General features: G+C 47.9%; 1 long non-coding RNA gene across 1 annotated transcript; it reads left to right on the top strand.

Moving 5' to 3' along the window:
* The first annotated feature begins 7,835 nt into the window (after positions 1-7,835).
* Positions 7,836-17,034, top strand: Gm5091 (predicted gene 5091). Its single transcript, NR_046164.1, has 5 exons — positions 7,836-7,918; positions 8,258-8,349; positions 14,617-14,690; positions 15,737-15,839; positions 16,208-17,034. It is a non-coding gene; the product is annotated as a predicted gene 5091 (long non-coding RNA).
* The last annotated feature ends 4,518 nt before the right edge of the window (positions 17,035-21,552 follow it).

Genomic DNA, 21,552 nt, shown 5'->3' with positions numbered 1-21,552 from the left:
GCCTGCAGCCTGGCCTGGAGCAGGGGAACCAGGGGCCTGGGGCAGCTGCTGTGCCTCCCCTTCAATCCCTGCGTTCCCTCAACCTCCTTCTCCCCTTCTTTGGCTTCCTCTCATCCTCCCACCCTCCCCCTTTGTCTTCTGTTCCTCCTTGTCTTTGTCCTTCACTACTCTCCTTCTTGATCCTCCTCCCTCCCCCTCCCCTTTCTCTGCTCTCTCACCTCCCCCTGCTCCTCCCCCTGACCCCCCTTCCCCTGTTCCTGCCACTGGAGCATCAGCCTGGCAGAGGCTGGGAGCAGGAGCAGGCCAGGCTCACTGCACCGCGTGAGAGCAACTCTGAGGACCTGTCTGGCCCAGGGTCAGGAGGTCATAGAGGTGGGCGGGGCCCGGGCAGCAGATTGGGAGCCCCCTGCCCCAGCAGCGTCATTTAGACAAACAAGCAGATGGCAGGTGTCAATGGGGACAAAGAGCCATCTGCGCAGCGAGGCTGCCCCACTGTCTCTCACAGGGACTTCATTAAGCCCGACGTCAGATAGCTGTGCTTCAGTCAGAACCAGCAGGGCCCTCGCTGGCTAGAAGAGGGGCTGTAGCTCTGAGCTCTACCCAGCGCTATGCCTGCCAGGCCAGACACAGGCCACAGGGGCGGGGCCTGTGTGTTCACAGTAGGGCTCCTGTCTGCTTTCAAAGGGCCAGCCTTGCCGACTGTGGTAACCTAATGGCTGCCAGAGGCAGGTCTGGTGATGGAATTTAGCATCTCAATGGCTCCCCCTCTAGCATCCATGGCTGCTTTCCGGATACCGGTCCTTGCACCGATGCTCTCAGGTAGCAGCACAGCAAAGCCCTAGATATACAAAGCTGGTACTGGGCTAAGGATCAGTAGAGTTGTACAGCTCCCCAGGAGAATGGGATCCGAGGCCATGGTCCAGGCAGCTCTTGCGGGGTGGGGGGTGGGGGGGGCGGGCAAGAATGATGTAGCCATCCTGAATCTTCCTAGCTAGTCACGTGGGGGAGGTTCTGGATTTGGGCATTGGTGAGAAAGGGCCCCAATCCAAGTGTCACCTTGGCCAATGTCTCTTCATTCAGGATGGAAAGGTTAAGTACCGATGCTGGTTGGTTTTTATAAACTTGACAAAAACCTGGACTTAACAGGGAAGAGAGAATCTTATTTTTTTTTCTATTTTTTACACTCCATATTTTATTCCCCCTCCCCATCCACCCTCCAACTGTTCCACATCCCATACCTCCTCCCCACCTCCTTGTCTTCATGTGGATGTCTCCACCTCCCTACCCCACCTGACCTCTAAATTCCCTGGGGCCTCCAGTCTCTTAAGGGTTAGGATGAGAGAATCATAACTGAGAAAATGGCCTCACAGATTGGCCTGTAGTCAAGTGTCTGACGTTATTGACTTGATTCGTGATTGACATGGGAGGGCCCAGCTCACTGTGGGCAGTACCAGTCCTGGGCAAGTGGTTACGGGTGGTATAAGAAAGCAAGCTGAGCAAGCTTCCTGCACAATTACAATCAGAAATCTGGGCAAGAGCAGCCAGTGAGCAAGACAGGGATGTGTGTAAGTTCAACCGCTCCTCTCCTACTAGACACCCACACATTTCAGTGTGAGATTATAGCCTCTGCCAACCTCTCTCTCTCTGTGTGTGAGGAAGATAGCAAGACAACCTCACATAGGTTGCACCTGAGGAGGTGACGTGGACCCAAGGATAGCAATACAACCTGTTGCCATTGAGGAAGGAAACACGTGGCCATACCTTCTAAAGTATTCTGGGAAGAGTGTAGGATGATCAGGGTGAGACATGCTCCTGGCAAGGGTCTGGGTAAATACTGGGAAACTGTGGACAGAACACAGAACGGTGTGGAGCCCCTGGAGGGGGGTGGCTTATGGATGATCCCTGGGCTCTGGTGCTAGAAACTGGAGGGACTCATGAAGAAGAGATAAGGGAGGTGGCAGAAGAGACAGAGGGTGCCATTGTGCAGAGCTGTAAGCCATGGGAAAGGTTGCATTTCATTTTAAATGTACAGATCAGTGAACAGGCCTTTTAGATAAACTTCATGAGAATATAGCTTGACTTGTCATGTAAAGGGCTCTTAGGACCATAACACAGGCACTACACTAATCCAATCAGGATACCATTGCCCCACAGAAAACCTCCATCTATTACCTACCCATCTCCAGTCTTCTCAAACCATACCCTCCGAAATGAGCACTGTACATTTTATGTAAATGAGGTCCCAAGACCTGGGCTTTTATGTTCGCTTTCTTCCAGTCAGCTATGTGTGGGAGACTAATGTTGTGTCACATGCTAACACATCATTGGCTTTTCCCGATACACAGTGTTTCATTGCTCTCTTGGTGATGAATAATGAAGCAATTGGAGCCCTTTGATTATAAATAGTGATACTGTCTGTATTTATGTGGATATGCTTTTCCACTTTTTTTTTCTTCTGAGACAAGGTCTCATTCTATATCCTAGGCTAGCCTCAAATTCATAGAGAATCTTCCTGCTTCAGTCTCACAGGTGCTGAAGTGACAGACAAAAGCTTCCAGGTCTGGTTGTGTTTTTATTTGTCCTTCATAGATACCTAGGAATTCAATTTTTGGCTCATGGGATAACTTCACATTTGTCCTTTGAGGAGCTGTCAAACTATGACAGGTTTTAAGCAGGAATGTCTTAGTTAGGGTTTTACTGCTGTGAACAGACACCATGACCAAGGCAACTCTTATAAGGACAACATATATTTGGCGTTGGCTTACAGGTTCAGAGGTTCAGTCCAGTATCATCAAGGTGGGAACATGGCAGCATCCAGGCTGACATGGGGCAGGAGGAGCTGAGAGTTCTACATCTTCTGAAGGGCTGCTAGAAAACTGGATGAATGAGGGTATTAAAGCTCACGCCCACAGTGACACACTTCCTCCAACAAGTCCACACCTACTCCAACAAGGCTACACCTCCTAGTAGTTCCACTCCCTTGGCCAAGCATTTACAAACTACCTCAAGGACTATAGGGATGTACTGTAATTCTTAGTATAGATATGGCTTTTTATTTCACATACCCAGCACCCAATTTTGAAAGTTGGATGGGGTATAGCAAGGAATAGCTTGCTCCTTCTTGCTTGAAATGTTTGTTTAATCAAGGAGACATGGGAAGCTAAGTACGGTGGAACATGTCTGGAGTTTTAAGTCTTTTAAGTCATGTACCGGTGCTATGTGAACTCCTCATGGCTGTGGCTTCTTCTGATAAGGTGTCCATGGGCTGGGGTCTGATATGGTAGTTCTGGGATTCAAGCAATAATATCCACTGACTTCTGTCTGGAAATTCTTTCTGAAAGCTGGGGTGACAGTTTTCTGACCAGCACCTACCCAGCAGATACAAACTGTAAGCAGAGCAATAACTATATAATAAATATGTAAATACACAAATGAGCAAGCCATGCATGGGAGTAGAGTATGTGAGGACCAGGAGGAAGTTTACTCAAAGGGCTACTGTAAAGCCTGGGCAATTGGAGGACTGAGTGAAGCGGGGGACCTATCTTGTGTTCCACAATGGAAGGAAAGAAGGCTCTCTGGCCACTCTCTGGGTTTGCCACCAGTATATAATTGAACAGAGATGAGGATATATTGAATTGTAAAGAAACCAGACGAGGAGCTAAACCCACAATGAGCAGAGCAAAGGAAAAAATAGACTCTGTCTGGAAATTAGTAAGATTTAAAAGATGGTGGGGGAAGGGCAAGGAAGGTAGGAGAGAGAAAGAGAGTAGACAGGTCAGTAAAACTCAAAACTGATTATTTGAAAAGATTAATTACCCTTGTGTTATCTCTTGTCAAACTGTGCACAAAGGGACGGAGACGGGCTGCAGGTGCTGCGTGGGAACACGGACACAGGGTCTGAATGTACCAAAGGAAGGTTAATATGAGAGAAAGGAGATTCTGGAATTTAAAAGAAAAACTTACACTGTGGCTAAAGACACTAGTTAATTTCTTGTTGCCATAAATTCAACAATTTGGTTGAAAAGGACAATATCACGAAAGCTACTAGAACCAAAACTCACTAAAAAAGAACTTAAGATGAAGAGCTCAGTATATATTAAAGGAACTAACTTTATTCTTATTTCAGTTTTGTGTGTGTGTATGTAGTGTATGTGTGTGTGTGGTATAAGCATGTATATGGTATATGCATGTGTGTATGTGGTGTATGTGTGTGGTGTATGCATATGTATGTATGTGTGTGTATGTGTGTGTGCATGTGTGTGTGAGACAATGCCATTTGATGTCCTCCTCTTTTACTCCCTTGAGATAGGATCTTTCAGTGAGCTTGGAGCTTGTCAGTTTCTAGTTAACCCTGTGGATCACTAAGCTCTAGTTCTGTCTCCCCTACATCCCCTAGGTGAGTACAACCGTGCCTGGATTTATGCAGCTGTTGGGATCTGAACCCAAACCCTCATATTTGTGCTACAAACCATTATCTACGCCAAGAAAAAAATATATATATATAACACACAGACACACAGACACACACACACACACACACACACACACACAAACCTTGATCTGCAGGCAGCAGGGAGAGACTACCATGTTGGCCAGACTTGAGCATCTGGGACCTCAAAGCCCACTCTCAGTGACACACTTCCTCCAATAAGGCCACACCTCCTAATAGTGCCACTATTAGCCTATGGGAGGGGGCATCCATTTTCATTTAGACCATTTCAAAGGCACAGCTGGAAAGAGGTAGCAACCTGGCTCTATCCAGCAGACACGACTGTGTATGCAGAAGATCTGATGGGCTCTTCAGAGAGCTTGCTTTCCAGACTTTCAGGATAAAAGTCAGTGTCTAAAAGTTAGTCATATTTGTGTACACTTACAATGAATGACCAAAAATTTAAATTTAAAACACAATACCATTTTAATAGTATAAAGCACAAATTTCATAAGGACCAATCTGATAAAACATTTGAAAGACTGAAAATTATAAAACATTCCCGAGAGAAATGATAAGATATGCTAAATAAATGCATACTTAGATCAATGTTCATAGAGCCAATTGTCCCCCAGCTAACTCAGAAGGTTCAGTCCACACCTGCCAAGGTCCTAGCTAGGTGTGTATGTGGTATGTTAGAAGGCAGAGAGAGGGAGAGGGAGAGGAAAGAGAGTGGAAAACGGACGATAGAATTCATGTGGAAATGAGAAGACCTGGATCGCACAAAATAACTTTCCAAAAAGGCACAAAGCTGGAGGTCTCACATAGCCAACTTAAAAACTCACCATGATGTTCTAAGATGAACACCTAGTGGCCTGACATCTGGAGTCAGACACATAAGTCAATAGAACTGAATCCAGAAATAAACAGCTAAGATAAAGACCCCAGCCAAGGCAAGCATTTGTGAGTGTGCAGAGGGATCTGGAAGTCTGCCTGTGGGTGAGGTGAGAAATGGCACAATCACCTTGGAAAATATTGTTTCAGAGCCTTAAACAAATAAAACATGTGGCAGCCACAGGATTCAGAACTTCCACTCCGAGGTATTTACCCAAGAGAAAGTGGTGAGGTCAGTAAAAACATGTGCACAGTGACATTTGTGTCACCTTATCTGAAAAAGCTTGCAACTGGTCAGATGTTTGTGAACATGCGGATAAACAAATAGGGGGCATTGCCATACAACGGGACGTGGCTCCGTACAAGAGGGCACCAGCTTTTGATGTATCTAACACCGATGAGCCGTATTCATTCCACTTTCTGAAAGCACCTAGATTTTTTAAAAGAGTAATAAACGGCATCACCCAGTTATGCAAACATCTCAGAACTTCAGACTGATTTACCATCAAAAGAGCACATGGGTTCATAAGTGCATATGGAATTAATATTCTCACTGAAATTCATATTTCAAATATATATTGTTTGTTGCATACCAATTAATAAAATTCAGCCCAATAAAGCTACTTTAAAAAAATAAATACCACAGTTTCACCAGAGTTTCAACAGCCTTCTAGCGGTCACCGGGCAAGCCGGGGAAGCTTAGTCATAGATGTGAAGGCTGAGCCCTGATGCTTCCCCTGTCCCACGCTGTTCTGCCGCAGCCAGGCTGGCTGAGTTTCTAGATACGCCAAACCTCAGGTACTAACTGAGCTCCAGAATATACTCCAGGTTCTTTAGATCTCACGTGACAGCTCATCTCTGGCTTATAGTTGCAATGGTTCAGAGGAAGATTTCAGCAGGGAGTCATGCTGGCAGGGGAGAACATGACCATAGAAGCCGCTGTATTGGCATGTTAGATCCCTGGGGTTGGAGGCTTGATTTGCTGCTCCTCTTGGATTCCCTAGTGTCTTGGTGCATGGCTGTCCTGCTCTGCCGCACACTCCATATGTCTTCTGCCCAGTTCTGCCGCTTCTTGTTAGGACTGCACTCCATTCTCCTCAGAACGCTACCACCTATTATTAATAAGAGCGCAGCTTTATTAATGCCGCTTTGACGCCTACACCTATAAGGCTTGACTCTCCTCAAGTGGTTACAAAACTATACTCTAGAAAAGCAATCCATTCCACCTGAAGAAGGCATCTCTCTGCCAGCAAGGAGATGGGGGAATGCCCTTTAGGTGTAATTTCTGTAAAGGACATTAGAGATGGTCACGAATACACGTGGCCTCAGAGGCAATCTAGTCACTTGCATGGTAGGAAAGTCTTTGCTAGCAAGGACACATTTATTTCCCTGAAGTACAAATCTCTGCAGCTGGTCCCTCTTAACCATGGCAGAACAGACTATCTTCCAGCCTGAGAGAAGTTCTCTGCAGCTCCAGACACCATCTGAAGCAATGAGAACAGAGTATGGTCTGGCATGTGCCTCCCAAAGCTCCATCTCCCCAGATCTTTCATGGTGGTCTAGTCAGCTGTTGCAATCACCCTGAAGGCAGAGGGCTGTGTTCCTTGATGACTGTGTTTTCTGCACCACCTAAAGTTGCCATTGTCCCAGCCAAACCCTCTTATATCCTCTGCCTACACAGCTGCAAGTGTCCAACATCACATGTATGAGCTGCTGGGGACACCTCTCAGTGTGGGGACATCCTGATGTCACTGCCCTCAGACACGTGAGTCAGGTAACAGAACATGGAGATTCTGAGAAAGTCAGACCTGCCTGTGCCACTGATCACAAGTATTGGCCAGATAGGATGAGTGTCCCTTAAAACTCTATCCTTTTTAAAACATCAACGCAGACCTGTTTGGAAACAGCTGTAGCAAATGTGATTACATAATAGGGTCACCTGCCTCTCTGAGGAGGAAAGTCAGAGACCACTGTGCAGGGTGAGACATTAGAGTCTAATGTCAATCATGACGTCATATGTCCACAATGCCTTGATTGTGCTGTGTGAGGAAGCAGATCTAAGACTGAGGAGAGCAAAGACTCACTGGACCAGGGTATCGTTTGGTCCTCTGGGCCAGCGGCGACACAAACGACACAGACACCAAGTCGGGTTCACGCAGCACTTTACCTTCGGGCTTTTTCTTTTACATCTCTCTTCCCCAGCAGCTTCTTCTTGGGGCAAGGGCTACTCCTATTACAACAGCTTCTCTTTACTTCTACTCACGGCAAGGGCTAAAACTACTCTTATTCTACTTCTGGCTTCTACCTAGGGCAAGGGCTAAAAACAACTCACTACTCGCTCCGACTTACCTCCTTCTAGCTCCACCCTACCTCATCCAATCAGAATTCACACACGCTCCAGGCACGTGCTCAGGTCGTTCACAGATAGGCTGACAGGTCTGGATCACGAGGAACTGTCCAGCCTGACAGGCAGCCCACACATGCAGCCTCACTGCGCATGCTCGGGCAAGGCAGTAAACAAGTGGGTTTCACGGGGCCTGCAGCCACACCCGTTTCCCGAACCAGGGGGTGGAGGAGCTTGTGTGTGGGGGCAAGGTATGGGGCTAGAGGGGCTTTGTGTTGGCCAGAAAGCAAAATGGAGAAGCAAACTGTAGGGACAGGGTTTGATGGTGGAGTGAGGGTGATACAGGAATGGGTGAAGGGAGGGAAGGGGACGATGGAAAGACATGGAGGAAAAGAAGCATTGGGATTGATGGGTATGGAAGAAGGATGGAGAGGGATAGGAATGGAAGGAGATACGAGGTTGGCTGTAGACCCTAAGGAAAAGGAGGCTGTTCAGACCTCTACAGCCCCACTGTAGACTTACTTGCAAGAGTTGAGTGAGTCAGTCTTTGGTGTACTGTGATGACGTAACTTCTGTGCCGTGGTCCACAGGTCCTTCCATTCCTGTTAGTTGATCTTTTCCTGAGCACTGGCATAAAGGATGGCTGGCCACTTGGATGCTTCTCACAAACCTGGACCATAAGGTACTCACGGCATGATGACCATGGGGTCACCCGTAACCATGGTCTTCTTTGGAGGGTTTGAGATGTACCCGCTCATGGCTGTACTCTGCCAGACCAGGGTTTCTGGTGTTTCTCCTCACACTGGCTCTGGCTGGCGCCCTCCAGTGTGCCTTTCCAAGGCACCGTGAGGGATTGTCTTGTATGTCCCAGCTCAGTCTTGACCTTCAGTGTGAACCTGGCTCATCATTGTTGCTTCAACACACACACCATGAGAAACATGGTCACTCCAATCTAACTCTCCACCAGGTCACCTGTGAAATGGAGTGAGCTGCTGAGGCGTCAAAGGTACAGGCCTGCAGCCTTCCCTCCAACACTGCACTGCACCAAGGGCAGACACTGCTCTGCAGAAGCATGGCCTGGCCAACAATGGGTCCTCAGACTGAGACCTGGTCCTGTCCAGTATCGTGTGCCTCCGACCCCAAGTGGGTAACTGGGAGGAACAGAATCCTGGGGACTCTGCCACAGCTGAACTATCTGATGTCCACATACCGGTTTCTTATTGTTTGTGGCTATAGCCTATCCATTTATTCCTGCAAACTGCAGCTTTCCTGCCGTGAGTGCTCCATTTAGACAGTGGGTGTGAGATAGAAACAGTGTAGCAGTCCACGCTCATCACCCTGGTGTTACTTTCCACCCCTTGGTCAGAGGTATGTCGGTTAAAGGGTGACCAGCACTGGTCTAAATTAGACTGGAAAAGTCCCTGCTTCCTGACCTACGTAGCTCCATGGTTCCCCCAGGGGAATTCACCCTGTGAGAGGCGCAGGGCTTCAAGGGTTAACAGTCCATGACATGGGAAAACACAGATGACCCGAAAGTTAGTCTGGGGGCAGGGCTGAGCCAACATTAGCAGCTGCTGAAGTGGGACGTTTTTCCCATTACAAGTGATAATGGTCTTAGGTACAGTTACTGCTTCGAGCCAATCCAGCCACTCCAGCCATCCCTGCATGGAACTGCTGCCTCTCTCCATCAGGCTGAGCAACAGAAGGATGTTTTGCTGTTGGTGGCCAGTGGATGCTTTGGTGAGGTGTAAGAGGTAGGGGATTTGTGAATACCAATCAATGAGTTCCATGTCCAGCACAGTGCTCTGTGCCCTCCTCCCCACCCCCGACACCTAAGTTTGTCCCTTACTACGGATGTAGGGTGAGCTTGGGACACAGCATGAGGGCAAAAGAAGGGCCCTGAGCAATTCTGGTAGCTATTCTGACTCAAGGACCTGTAGGGAGTTAGGGGCTGACAATTCCCTACTCCCTGCCTTCCACTGGCTAATTAAGGATACCTTGGAAGCTGCCAGACAGCCTCCCCCAGTTCTCATCACTAGCATCCTAGGGCTTGGCCATAGAGTGCCTGGTGGAGGACAGTGGCTTGATTGGGGTTCTGAACTCTGTAGCTCCTTGAGTTTACAAAGAAATGTTTCCTGTTGGCTGTGGGTGGGAGAATGGCAGAACCCTGAAAACGTGGTCTGTTCTGCATGATGGTATAATATTCTCGAGAAAACAGGACCATCCATGACATCTCGGGCATGCTCTCAGCCTGGGCACCTCTCACCTCTGCACTGAGCATCTGTGACGTCACAGGCATTTCTCTCTCCAGCTGTGCTACCTACTCACATGCCCATGCTTCCATCACCTGCTCCAGGCTTTGCCGAGAACTCACCTTCCCGTTCCTTTCCAAAGGCAGGTTTTTCAATTTCACCATAGTCAGAATCCAAGTAGGGCTCATGTGAAGGAGGAATGGCATGCCTGCAGACTGCTACTCAGGGGTGATGATGGCGCTTTCCTTGGCAGCACCCAGCAAACAGATGTATACACATTGATGTTCTAGAGGATGATGGTGGAGCGTTCCTGGGCAGTGCCTGGCAGGGCATGTCTGCACACTGGTGCTCAGGGTAGATGATAGTAGCACTTTCCCCACAGGGGAGCTCAATCCCACCCTTCAGTGAGCCAGACCTACTATTCCAGCCTTTAGGCTGAGACAGAGGTGGGTTTAGACAATGGCAGGCAATAGAGATGGGAAAGTCATGCTTGTTGTCAAGATTCAGACATGGGCTGCCTTAGTCAATTGATAGGTGAATCTCCTGGCTGTCCTTTTCTCTCTAGTTAAGAGTGAGTGTCCTATTACAGGAAAGGAGGAATAGAAAACAGAGTATATGGAAGACAAAATGTCTTTGGACAGGCAAGAAGACAGCGGGATGCTGGGAAATACCCACTCAGCCTCAGGTGTACCTTGGTTTACGGCTGCACCTGCTTGCAGTTGCCTTATTTGGCTGATAGGCTGGCTGGCTCTGCTTGCAAGTGTGTGGGTAGTGGACAAGCCTTTGGAAGAGCCTAACCTAGCTCCCCTTGTCCCCACCAAAACGCAGGGCTCCATAGGAACTCCCGTAATATATGGGGTCTGAGAGCCAAAGATCATACACGGTGAGATGTGATATCATGGCCACTGAGCAAGGAGAGGTACCATAAGAGGAGAGAGACTTCCCAAGGACAGTCGCGGTGGGTCAAAGTTAGTCTGAGGACTCTGGGCTTCTGGGAGGTACCATGACTGAAGGAAGAGGACGGAACCGTGTCTTACTTTCCATATCTACTATGTGGCATCATTGGGACTCTGGTTTGGGAAGAAGGATATGGCATGGGGAGAGGGGCTTGGGGAGATTTGTGGTGCAACCAGCATAAGAGATAGGAAGGTCGTCATGGGGGTGGGGAGCCTCTTTTGGTAGAGGTGGGCACTTGGACTAATGTGATGGTTGATTTTGATTGTCAACCTTGGTTGGATTTTAAGGGAATTAGGAGATGGTATACTAAGGGATAAGAATCACTCTGAATGTAATTCACAATCCCCAAAGCTTGACTCAATAACATAGGGAAATGTTTTTCCTGATTTCTTAGGGCAGGTGTTCTGAGGCCATCTGTAGCTGAAATAAAAGGGGGCCCAGAAACATCCACACTATGCTGGTTTTGCAGGCATGCAAGTGTAAGAAATATGAGGTCATGGGAGCCTATATAAGGTTCCAGAAGAAGCTAACAAGGCCAAGGAATGTGTAGCAGGACTGGAGTGCCTGCAGGGAGGCCCTAAGGACACAGTGAATGAAGCTGTGATGGCAAACTCCAGCTTCAGTAGAAACCCCAGACGTTGCCAAGAATGGATCATCTACTGAGGAAGCCGCAGACACCAAGTGGACCACGAAGGATGCTGTGCATGCTGCTGTCAGGTGATGCCACCCTGGGCCCTGGATTGCCTATATGAGCTTCAGGATGCAGAGTTTGCTCTAGTGGGGTTCTAATCTTGCTTTGGTCTCATCGTCTTGTTCTCTGATCCTCCATTTTGGAATGGCTTACAGCTAAGGGCATGGCTTGAGAAGAGGCTTTCAAACATTGGATTTCAGAGTCGAGTACCTTTCTCACGTCTTGTCAATGTACACAGGGGCTGACACCATGCTTTAGAAAGTGTTCTTCCTCTCTTTGGTTCTGAAACACTCACAGGTATATTTAATCCATTACTTGTTCTCTATCTGTGGGGGCAACATAAGCATCCTCAACAATCAGAATGAGAAGGAAGTGTTCCTGGTGCTCCAGCAAATACGAACAGACAGACTCACACTGTTTTTGGTTACAGGTGAATAATCTCAATCTCCGAATATGGGCTCTTCTGGCCTTCCTCTCCCTACACTTTCTCCAGCGCCTTTGGCCTCTACACAGTGACTAGCAATGGAGATGGAGAGGAAGAAGGTCCAGACGGCTGAGCACTGCAAATGGTGACAGCATGCAAGTGTGGATTCTGTGCATGCATCTTTCAACTTTCCAGCAAGGCTGAAGCCAATGGAACAGCTCAAACTACTTCTGCACTGCTCTCTCTGTAGGCCACATTGACTATCTGTATTCATTCCTTATTTTCAAAATCATACCTATATTCGACATCATCTCAACTGAAATACAAGAAAGAAAAATAACTCTTTAAAGTTTCTTTTCAATACATTGCCAATATTTTGAAATTTTGTTTAACAGCTTTGATTATAAAGTGGCTGTTGAGTAAACAGAGCACAGAACGATGCTGTAACCTTGATCTCCGCTGCTCATCTTTCTCCTTTAGAGAAATTTAAGCATCCTTAGGATTTAAGCATTCCAAGGATTACTCTGTGTGCCAAGGAATGTGAGTACTCTGAGTAGTGGTCCTGGCTCATACAGTTTTTATGACCAAAACAGAGGCATGGGAAGACGTGTGTCCCATGGCTTGGGATCATCAGGCCTCCTCTGCAGGAATGGATACGTAGGGAACAGGCTGCTTGCTGTTCTCAAGGAGACCCAGAGACTATAGGAAAGAGGGAAGCTACATGGGGCTACATGGGGCTCATGTCTCCAAGCTCCACAGTGGCTCATATGTCTGTTGAGTTGGGTTCTGCAGAAGGGCTGAACTTTCTCTGAGTCCAAAGAATAGTCCTTTGGTCTTTCTCAGGCTGACCAATATCAAGAGGAGCAAACTCATGAAAACACCAGGCAGAGAGTCATATACTACATGCCTACTCCCACCCCCAGTGGATTCATACATAGAGATCTGGAAGGGGACATGGCCTCTCAGAGTGTAGACCAGGAGAAACCACAAGGATCACCCTTCAAGAGGTTCATCATGTCCCTCTTGACACCTCATGTCCTTTCAGTGACTGAGAACTCCCTGGTGGCTCCGAGGCTCAGTGTCTGCCATGAACTAAATGTTGGAGATAGTCCCAGGTTCTCGGCTCACCAGTTCTGGGATAGGAGCCTGCAGGCTAGGGATGGAACACTTAAGTTCCCAACCACTCCCAGCTGGCTCGGGTAAGCTGGCACGTTAGTGGAACATTTCATATATAGAGAAGCACCTTGACTTAATTAGGCAAAGAGGAATTAGCCAATGGGGTAAACTCTGAGATTCTGTTGCCTTTGAGGACACGGCTCTAGCTGAGGCTGACGTAGGCTTAGATGAGATACTGTCTGTTTACAAACACAAAGCCTGGCCAACTCCCTAAATTCTAAGATGTTCCAGATGCCCGGAAGACTCATTGTCGCTGGTCAGATGCTCAGCCAACCCAGGCCAGCCACCCTTCTCAGGCTTTGGAACTTCCCTCCTCAACAATTTTCCTCAAGTAGGGATTAGGGGCAGGACACTTTTGGGAAGCCCTGGGAACTCCCCAGTGGAATTCTGCTCTTGAATTCCAAGAAAGTTCATCATGGAACCACCAATTCCTGAACCTCACTAAGTGGACACATCACCTTCCTGATTCAGCAGTGCATTCTGGCTGAATGCTCTATAGCTTGGGGACCACATAGCTCTGCACCTGGTGGGTTGTCCTCTCCAGGCCAACCAGTACCTGTTTAAGGATTCAAAAGTCACAAACCTCCATGGGAAATCTGGGAAGCTGAACCCCTGGAGACACTTATGGGGTCTCTGACATCTGAGAATGTGGGCATGGTTCAGTGACCCAGCTTGACAAGTGAAGGTGAATAGGAAGAGCATCATGCTGGCCAAGAGCTCTCTGCCTGTAAAAGAAAGAGCATTGCACTCTGAAATGGGACTCAATTGAATTTATGAAGAAAGCAGTCATTCAAAGTCACCATGGTGACTATCACTTACTGAGCACTCCAAGCAGTAGGTGCTAGATGCTCTGTTAGGTTTGTTATGAATATTATTATCTCTGAGTCTTCTCAAGGATCCAATAAAACATCTTGTTTCACAAGGGAACTAAGGCATTGAGAGAATGTGCCCCACTTCATCCTCCTTCCCCTTTTTCTTTGGTTTCACTTTGTAGCTTAGGTGACCTAGAACTTTCCATTTTCTTGCCTAGAACATCCCATTTTCTTGAAGATGAGCACCCCTTTGATGGGAGGTTAAACCAGGACTAAGCCTTAGGGTTTCTCATTTGCTCCTATCAGAAACGATAATTATCAGGCTTGTCCTTTCCATAGCCTCACAGAAGACTCCCTTTCAGGTGACTAGAGCAGGGCTGGGTGGATCTCCTACCTGTGGCTGTGTATCACTGGTGTATTGGGACCCAAGGTTACCAGAATGAGATGAAAGCTTTATATCATCACCCCCTACCCACCTATAGGAGCAAAATACAAGAAACAATGAACCATTTCTCATGGCTCACAGCCAGAGTTCTGCAACTCCACCCACAACCAGACAACCATATTGGAACCACTGTGCTTGGGTGTCACATGGTCCAGCCTCAAGGCCACCTCTTTGCCTGTTCTTTTCTCCTAGGGAACTTGGAGAAACAAGTATGTGAGAACATTCTCAGTGGCATCTTCTGCATCTCAGAAAAGTCTCTGGAGAAGGTATGGTCTGCATCACCACAAGGAGACAACCTTCATAACCCTGGCACTGGGTGGCAAGCAAAGGCCATTGATTCAGGCCCATTTCTTCTCATGCCATCCTGGGGATAAGTTTAGAGACTAGAGTCCAATAGCTCTGCAAAGACCAAAGTTAGCAAACTGGGATCTACCTCTGCCCTATACCTCTGGGGGTCTTGCATCAATTCACATGTATGAGATTGCCTAGTTTTAGGTGAGTCAGAGTCCGTGCCATGAGACCTACTTGCACGTTACTGTCTTTCACACTACACTCAGAAGGAAAGACAAAGATATCACCAAGGCAGAGAGACCGGGAAACAGAGACCCCCAATACAACCTCTGTACCAGGTGGCTATGCTAGGGATATATACATGAGGGAGGAAGGATGGGAGGCAGGCTCTAGGTGGCAGGCTCTTTGGCACTCAGGACTCCTGTAGCTCCAGGCTTGGTAGAGTCTATGAAATACAGGTGAAGGACTCCATGGATAAACAGACTACATAGGGGCAACTTCCTACTCTTCCACAAGTTCCATGGCTGCAGTAAGACCTCTTTCATAGCCATCTGTTCCCTAGGACCAATGTCTGCCAGTAACCCTTACCTACCTGTGGTTGTTGCAGCCACTGGTCCACAGGCTCCCTCTCATCCAGCAGGCATGTACCCTGTTGGGACTCCTTAGCACAGGCTCTTTGACTTAAACTTTCCCACACCCTGGCTTGAGTATCCTGGAAGGACTTGACCGATCCATGTGTATGTTGAGGCTTAGGGCTTCAGTCCCATGATGGCTGGATTGTGCAACTCCACAAAGCTGCTTTAACCTGAGATGAAGGGTAGGTGGTTCCTGTAACTCCTTTGTGAGGCTAAGGTTATTTAAGGTGTAAAAATAAAGATAGCAACATATCCGGCATAATTCAAAGTGTTTTTCAATATGGGGACTGGAAGTAGGCTCTGTGCTCTAGGCGTTAACATGATTTGTGTTAAAGCTGAGGATACAGAATGCTAGTGTTTGCTTCCCCCTTCAACTCTGTTCACAGGAGGGAGCTGAAGAAATTCTGTCCTGTGTTGTTACCTGATGCCTTAAGACTCTTGCAGACCTGCAGGAGGGGTTGGAGAAATGGGTCATGGCAAACTCTCCAGGTGATCCAGGTGGTTATGTTCTATAAAGTATTCCTTAAGTTTTGAGAAAAATCTACCAGGGAATAAGACATCAACTCCCTGAATGCATTTAAGATGTGATTGCACACACTTTCAGGAGCATAAGGCCTATCACTTCCTTCTATGGAGGTAGAAGGGATATGTTGTCATCTTTGAAAGGTGAGATGTAAGGACCACATGTGCCCAAAGGCCTCTTGATATTAGAGGTGTGGTGGTCATACATTTTCTTTGTCTATATTCCAGTGGCTTTGTCCTGAGAACACCTTTCCTTCATAGCTAAGTTTCTAGGAGTGACCACCAGCTGTGCTGATTCTCTTCTCTGGCTTCTGTCCTGTCTGCCTTCTTTGCAGTATTGGGAGCTCCCAAGAACATCTCCATGGAAAGGCTTCTCTCCTCTGGCTTCTGGGAAACCTGCTCCTTCCATGTATCTTCTCTAAGTGCTTCTGAGGATCCTACTCAACACTGGGCACACGCTCTCACCTGTAGACCACCTTGAGCACAGCAAGACTATATTCTTGTCTCGCTTCCTGTGTGGTGCCCAGGGTTAGCTCCTTCCACAAGAATCTTCAGCTTAATCAAGAGGACCCAAGAAAAGGAATTCAGGTACACCTTTCATGTCATTCTCCAAGTAGAGCTTTGCCTGCAGCTTGAAGCTTGGGTCTCACCTTCGAGTGCTGGGTGTAAGCAGCCCTAGGTATGGCTGTCTGGTCTGCACCTCATCTCTGGGTGTCACAGAGAGCATGTTTGGTATTGGATTCCACTAAGAATTCTACTCAGTTTGGAAGAACCGTCTGTCCTTTAAGTCCTTGGTCTGGACACCTGGTTCCAGGACAGTTGTGGCAGTGGAAGATCTTGATGGGCACTGAGCCTTGTTTTGAGAGTCTTCCATAGGAAGACCCAAGAGCCAGACCCAGGAGCAATTATGGCTACCGGAACTCTGTGGGTTTTCTGCCTTCTTCCCATGGAAGTACTGCCTCCAGTCACAGAGGGACAATGTGTCCTCATTTTCCCGAGTCCCTCTGCATCTGAACCCAGTAACATGAAGCAGTTCCTTGTGTTGGCGCTGCCTCGACAGGCCAGCTGCTTCACACAGCCAGAAAGGTGCCAACTTTTGTGTCGTGCTATCAGAATGGAATGTTTTAATTGAGATATTTAGCTAAGATAAACAAGACTTTTCATAATGTCTCTTTTCTTTCTTTCTTTCTTTTTTTTTTTCTGGAAAATTGGGAGGCAGGCTTGGAGGATGGGGACATGAGAGAAATTGCAAAACTGAACAGAACCCAAGGCAGAAACTGATGAGGGAGGGCGGATGTGACCAAACGCTTGCGGGAAAGCATGCTACAGGGCAGGCGGGAATTCTTGGCTCTTTGTCAGGATCTAGGAATGTCCTGGGTGGCTGGCTCCTGGCCTCTCTGTAGTGGAGGTGGTAGAGACAGGGGAAAGGGTAAAACCTGGAGCAGCTCTAGTGCTCCACAAGGCAGGGAACTCCTAGGGATACCTAGGGAGTCCACAGGCCATCTTCTCAGTGCACAGTTATTACCAGGCACTTTTATGGGTCGTACCTATGTCTCTCTGGGGTATCTGAAAATATGTAATGTTAGGAGTAGGGGGAAGGGAATAAAGAGCCCCCTATACATCCCAGGAAGGGACAGAGATGTTTACGTCAATATCTACTATACTAAAAAAAATACTTAGTAAGTACTGAATTTTAATACTGTTGCTTTTAAAAAGGGCCGAGTCTCTCCATGCAAACACCCAAACACCACAAAGGAGTCCTTCTGGGTAGCGAAGGGCATATGGAGGACCCCAGGCTCTTCCTTATCAAATAAAGCTTTAGAGTTTGATCGCACACTAAACGAGGAACAGGAGACAGCTCACTAGCTCTGCTCCTGAACCTCAGGATGCCTGAGGCTGAATCCAGCTTGGGAAATTCCCACCTAGCTGGTGGAGGAGTCTCCCCTCTTCCTCATCCACTGAAGGAGAGCCACAGGTACTGGTGGCTGCGTTCATGGAGGCTGGTCCAGGACGTGCAGTCTTGAGAGTATCCTCGGATATTCAATGAGACTTTAAAAGTCTGAACTGAGGGCACAGTAGCTCCACACTTTAATATGCAGACAGTCCGTTAATCAAATGCAGTAGAGTAGTTTCTGGTTTTGGATTGATGAGCCACAGGATAAGGGAATGGTATACGGCATGACTACATGAGGAAGCAATCAGAAGATTAGAGAGATCGTGTTTAAATAAGCTTAATAATAATATAATAACTGATCAATTTAAATGTGTTGGTTATGATGGAAGGCATGTTTCCATTTCTCTACTACTATATGGCATGTTGCATTAGGTACTTTACACACACACACACACACACACACACACACACACACATCAAGAATGAGAAAAGCAACTTAAGGAAGGGTTTATTTGAGCTCTCTCCTTGAAGGTACAAATCCATCATAGTGGAGAAGCCATGGCAATAGAAATGTAGGGAAAACAACCGGTCACGTGGCACCTGTGGTCAGTCTGTAACCGTGTGTGTGTATGTGTGTTGTGTGTGTATGTGTGTGTGTCTGGGGCAGAGGCCTAAGAGATGCTGCTGCTTATAAATGTCCATCCTGAGTTGACAACACTGTGAGAAGATCCCCCAGTGAAAGCAACAGGCTTGGGCTAGGGCCAGATGGAGGGCCCATGGGGCACAGCTTTGGGATCTGGGGATTAGCCTTAGCAGCTGTAGGATATGCTGGTTGCTACTGACTCTGCCTGATAGAGAAGCATTAAGGGCTTGCCCAGGCTCCTTGTCCCCAACCCCATCTTCCTCATGAGCTGTGACCTAAATGCCCATGTTTCCAGTGAGAGGCTGAGGTCCCAGACTCAGGGCAACTACAGGCACAGGGGAAGAGGCCCTCATTCCTCCCTTCTCGGCAACAGTTCCCTGCCCTAGTGCATATTGGTTATGGGACTGGAGGGTAGTTACTCCTTCAGATACTGGCTAACCAAGTTCTCTAGGTTTAAGTGCCATCTCCTCTGAATATTAACTCATTGTGCAGCGAGTGGCCACACTCCTGCCAATGGAAGCCAGTGGGTCTGTCTCCCGGTGGCAGTGAGTGAGTGAGTGTCACTCAGGTGGAATGTTGTGGAGGGAGAAGCAGGGACCCAGCTTCTGGGCTGCTTCTGTCCTCAATTTGGCTTATAACCTTAAATTCAGGACTACCGCAGAATCTCTGTGGTATGGGAGTGTGGTGGGCTTCCAATCTTAACCTTCAGGAGGTATATGTAGCCTCCTTTTCCAAGGTGCTGTTATACTCTGTGCTCCACACCCCTTTGGGGGGAGGGGCTCTCCAGGGGTGAAAGGAGGAGTCAAACCCTTGCTTCTGGAAGCACAAGAACACCAGCTCCTCAATACTTAGCCAACCCCACTTCCTGTTTCCTTGCCGGCTCCAATCAGCAACCTTCTTTCCGAGTAGTGGGTGGGGCTCACTTCAGTCCAGCCCTAGGGTTCTTGCTGGTCTATCCTTGGAGGGTGGTGACCCGAAGGGCAGAAAAACAGTCTTTCATCAGGTATGAACCTGCAGCCCTACGATGAAGGCAGGCCGAGGCAATTTTGAAAGGAATGAGCGCAGCTGTGTTCCATGAATAATGACCTTGCAGGTAATTTTCACATACTATTACATTTCCCTTTCGCTCTCTCTAGCGTTTAAAATTGTAAAGCTCTTTGCTTATGGGCCACACCAGAACAGGAGCCTGGAAACATTTCGTCTGACTTCACTGTCTAAGGTCTACAGAGCAGCTCAGTCCCAGCCCTTTGGCCAAGGCTCACCCTGGGTGACTATGGTCAGATGCCTCTCACATATATGAATAGCATCCCAGCGTTGGGTCATAGGAGGAAGCATCATAGAATGTTCTAAGTGCAGTGAGAGCTCCTTGGGGCTCCACCAGCCTTGAAGACAAGGGTTCTTACTCCAGGTTGTAAGTAAGCATCATTGTAACAGGGGGAGACGGGCCAAGGAGGCTGTTCCTGTTGTACTAGGAAGACCGGCCAGCATAGGGGTTTTCAGGGGGCCTTCGTGTCCAGCTCTGAGCCCAGCCTCAGCACCTGACAGTCTTACTTATGAATGGAATGGAAATGTTCCCAGCAGCTTGTGCGGTAGGCAGAGCCTCCATGTGTATTTCAAAAATAATATTGTGGACTGATTCTGGGCTCGACAGAACCATGCAGCTGACAGGAAGGAGGTATGTGCCAAACATGGATGGGTAGTGGGGACACCTTATCTTACTGGTCTGTCAGAAGTTTGCTTTAGTCCCCAAATCCAGAAACTACCCATCGTTTGTGAATTGAGTCCACATAGGGGTCGGCTTATTAAAGAATAGGCAAAAGCTGGGTTCATAGGCCTAAAGCAGGCAGTAGGCTCCCTCCCTCCACCCCCTCACTCCCACCCCGTGCAGTCAGCAAACCTGGCACAAGTCCACCCGAGAACATTCCTGAAGGGGGTGGTTCCCTGGCAGGAGCATGCTGCCTGAACCCCCAGGGTTCACTTTCTAAATCAGGATAGAGAGAAGAAGAAGAAATAACTCGTGAGCCGGAGCCCTTAGAGCAGCCCAGCACTTGGTGAAGTTTGCCGCTGCCGCTAACTTTTGTTCTGGCTTACTCCCCCTGACTCATTTCTGTTTTCCAGGAGGCAGCCAAGACCAAGAATCTCCTGGGCCCCCAACCATGTGCTCTGAACCTGTGTTATTGTATCCACGCTGGCATCCATGCCCAGTGTTGTGTATACAAGTGCATAGCCACCCTTGGACAGCCTCCTGCTCCCTGGCACCTCTACACCAGGCTTTCGTCAGACACCCACATAGAGGGGCTTCATTTCAGATCACTAGTCTAAACATTCCCTGATTTGCTGATTGCTAGCCAGAATTTCTGACTCCGTAGAACAGGAAGTCCACCATCAGGAAACATGTCTACTCTTCTTTCCTCAAACATCTATGCTCTGTTAAGCCAAGACACCTAGAATCAGTGTCCCTATTAAAGTGGATGGTGCCTGACACCAAGAGCTCTCTCTGTTGAGGTAGATGGGAGAGATTTATTCCCTGGCTTATCTTCACTGGCTGTGTTGAACTTGGAACTCGTGTTGGTTAGACAAATATACACCTTTGGGTGATATCCACCTCTTAACCACGAGGCCTGAGTGTGCAGTGATACCCAGTGCTCAGTCTACATCCGTGATGGACTCAGTGTAGTCCTTCCTCACCTCTCTGCATCCTAGGAAAATACTTGTCCTAGGTACAGCAAATGCTCTTTGCAGAACCATATGTGGTATGGCTGCCAGGTGCCAAGACAGGAATTTCTGTTTTCTGATTTAGGGACAGAGGCCTCTAGGTCTCTAAACTGGTCATGATATATTTGGAACTAGTCTACACATATGCTAACACCTATGTCTCCTCACCATGGGGTGATCTAGCCATTGTAATATGGAAATGTTTAGGGATCAGTTGATGAGTCTCCACAGAGCTGATTCTGTGTTCCACAGCAAGAGCAAGGGTGAGGACCTGGAACACAGAATTACAATGTCTCATGCTTCAGTGTACAGCACACATATGTATGACAAGCATGGCTTGGTGGAGGCCTTTTGTTGCGGTTTCTAGAGGATCAATACTCGGGGTCACTCCCACGTATTTTCAAGCTCAAAAATCAGTCATGGGCTTC

This window comes from Mus musculus, chromosome 17 (assembly GCF_000001635.26).
Source record: "Mus musculus strain C57BL/6J chromosome 17, GRCm38.p6 C57BL/6J".
Classification (NCBI taxonomy): domain Eukaryota; kingdom Metazoa; phylum Chordata; class Mammalia; order Rodentia; family Muridae; genus Mus; species Mus musculus.
The sequence above is the reverse complement of the archived record's forward strand: the minus strand, read 5'-3'. Positions and strand labels throughout refer to the sequence as shown.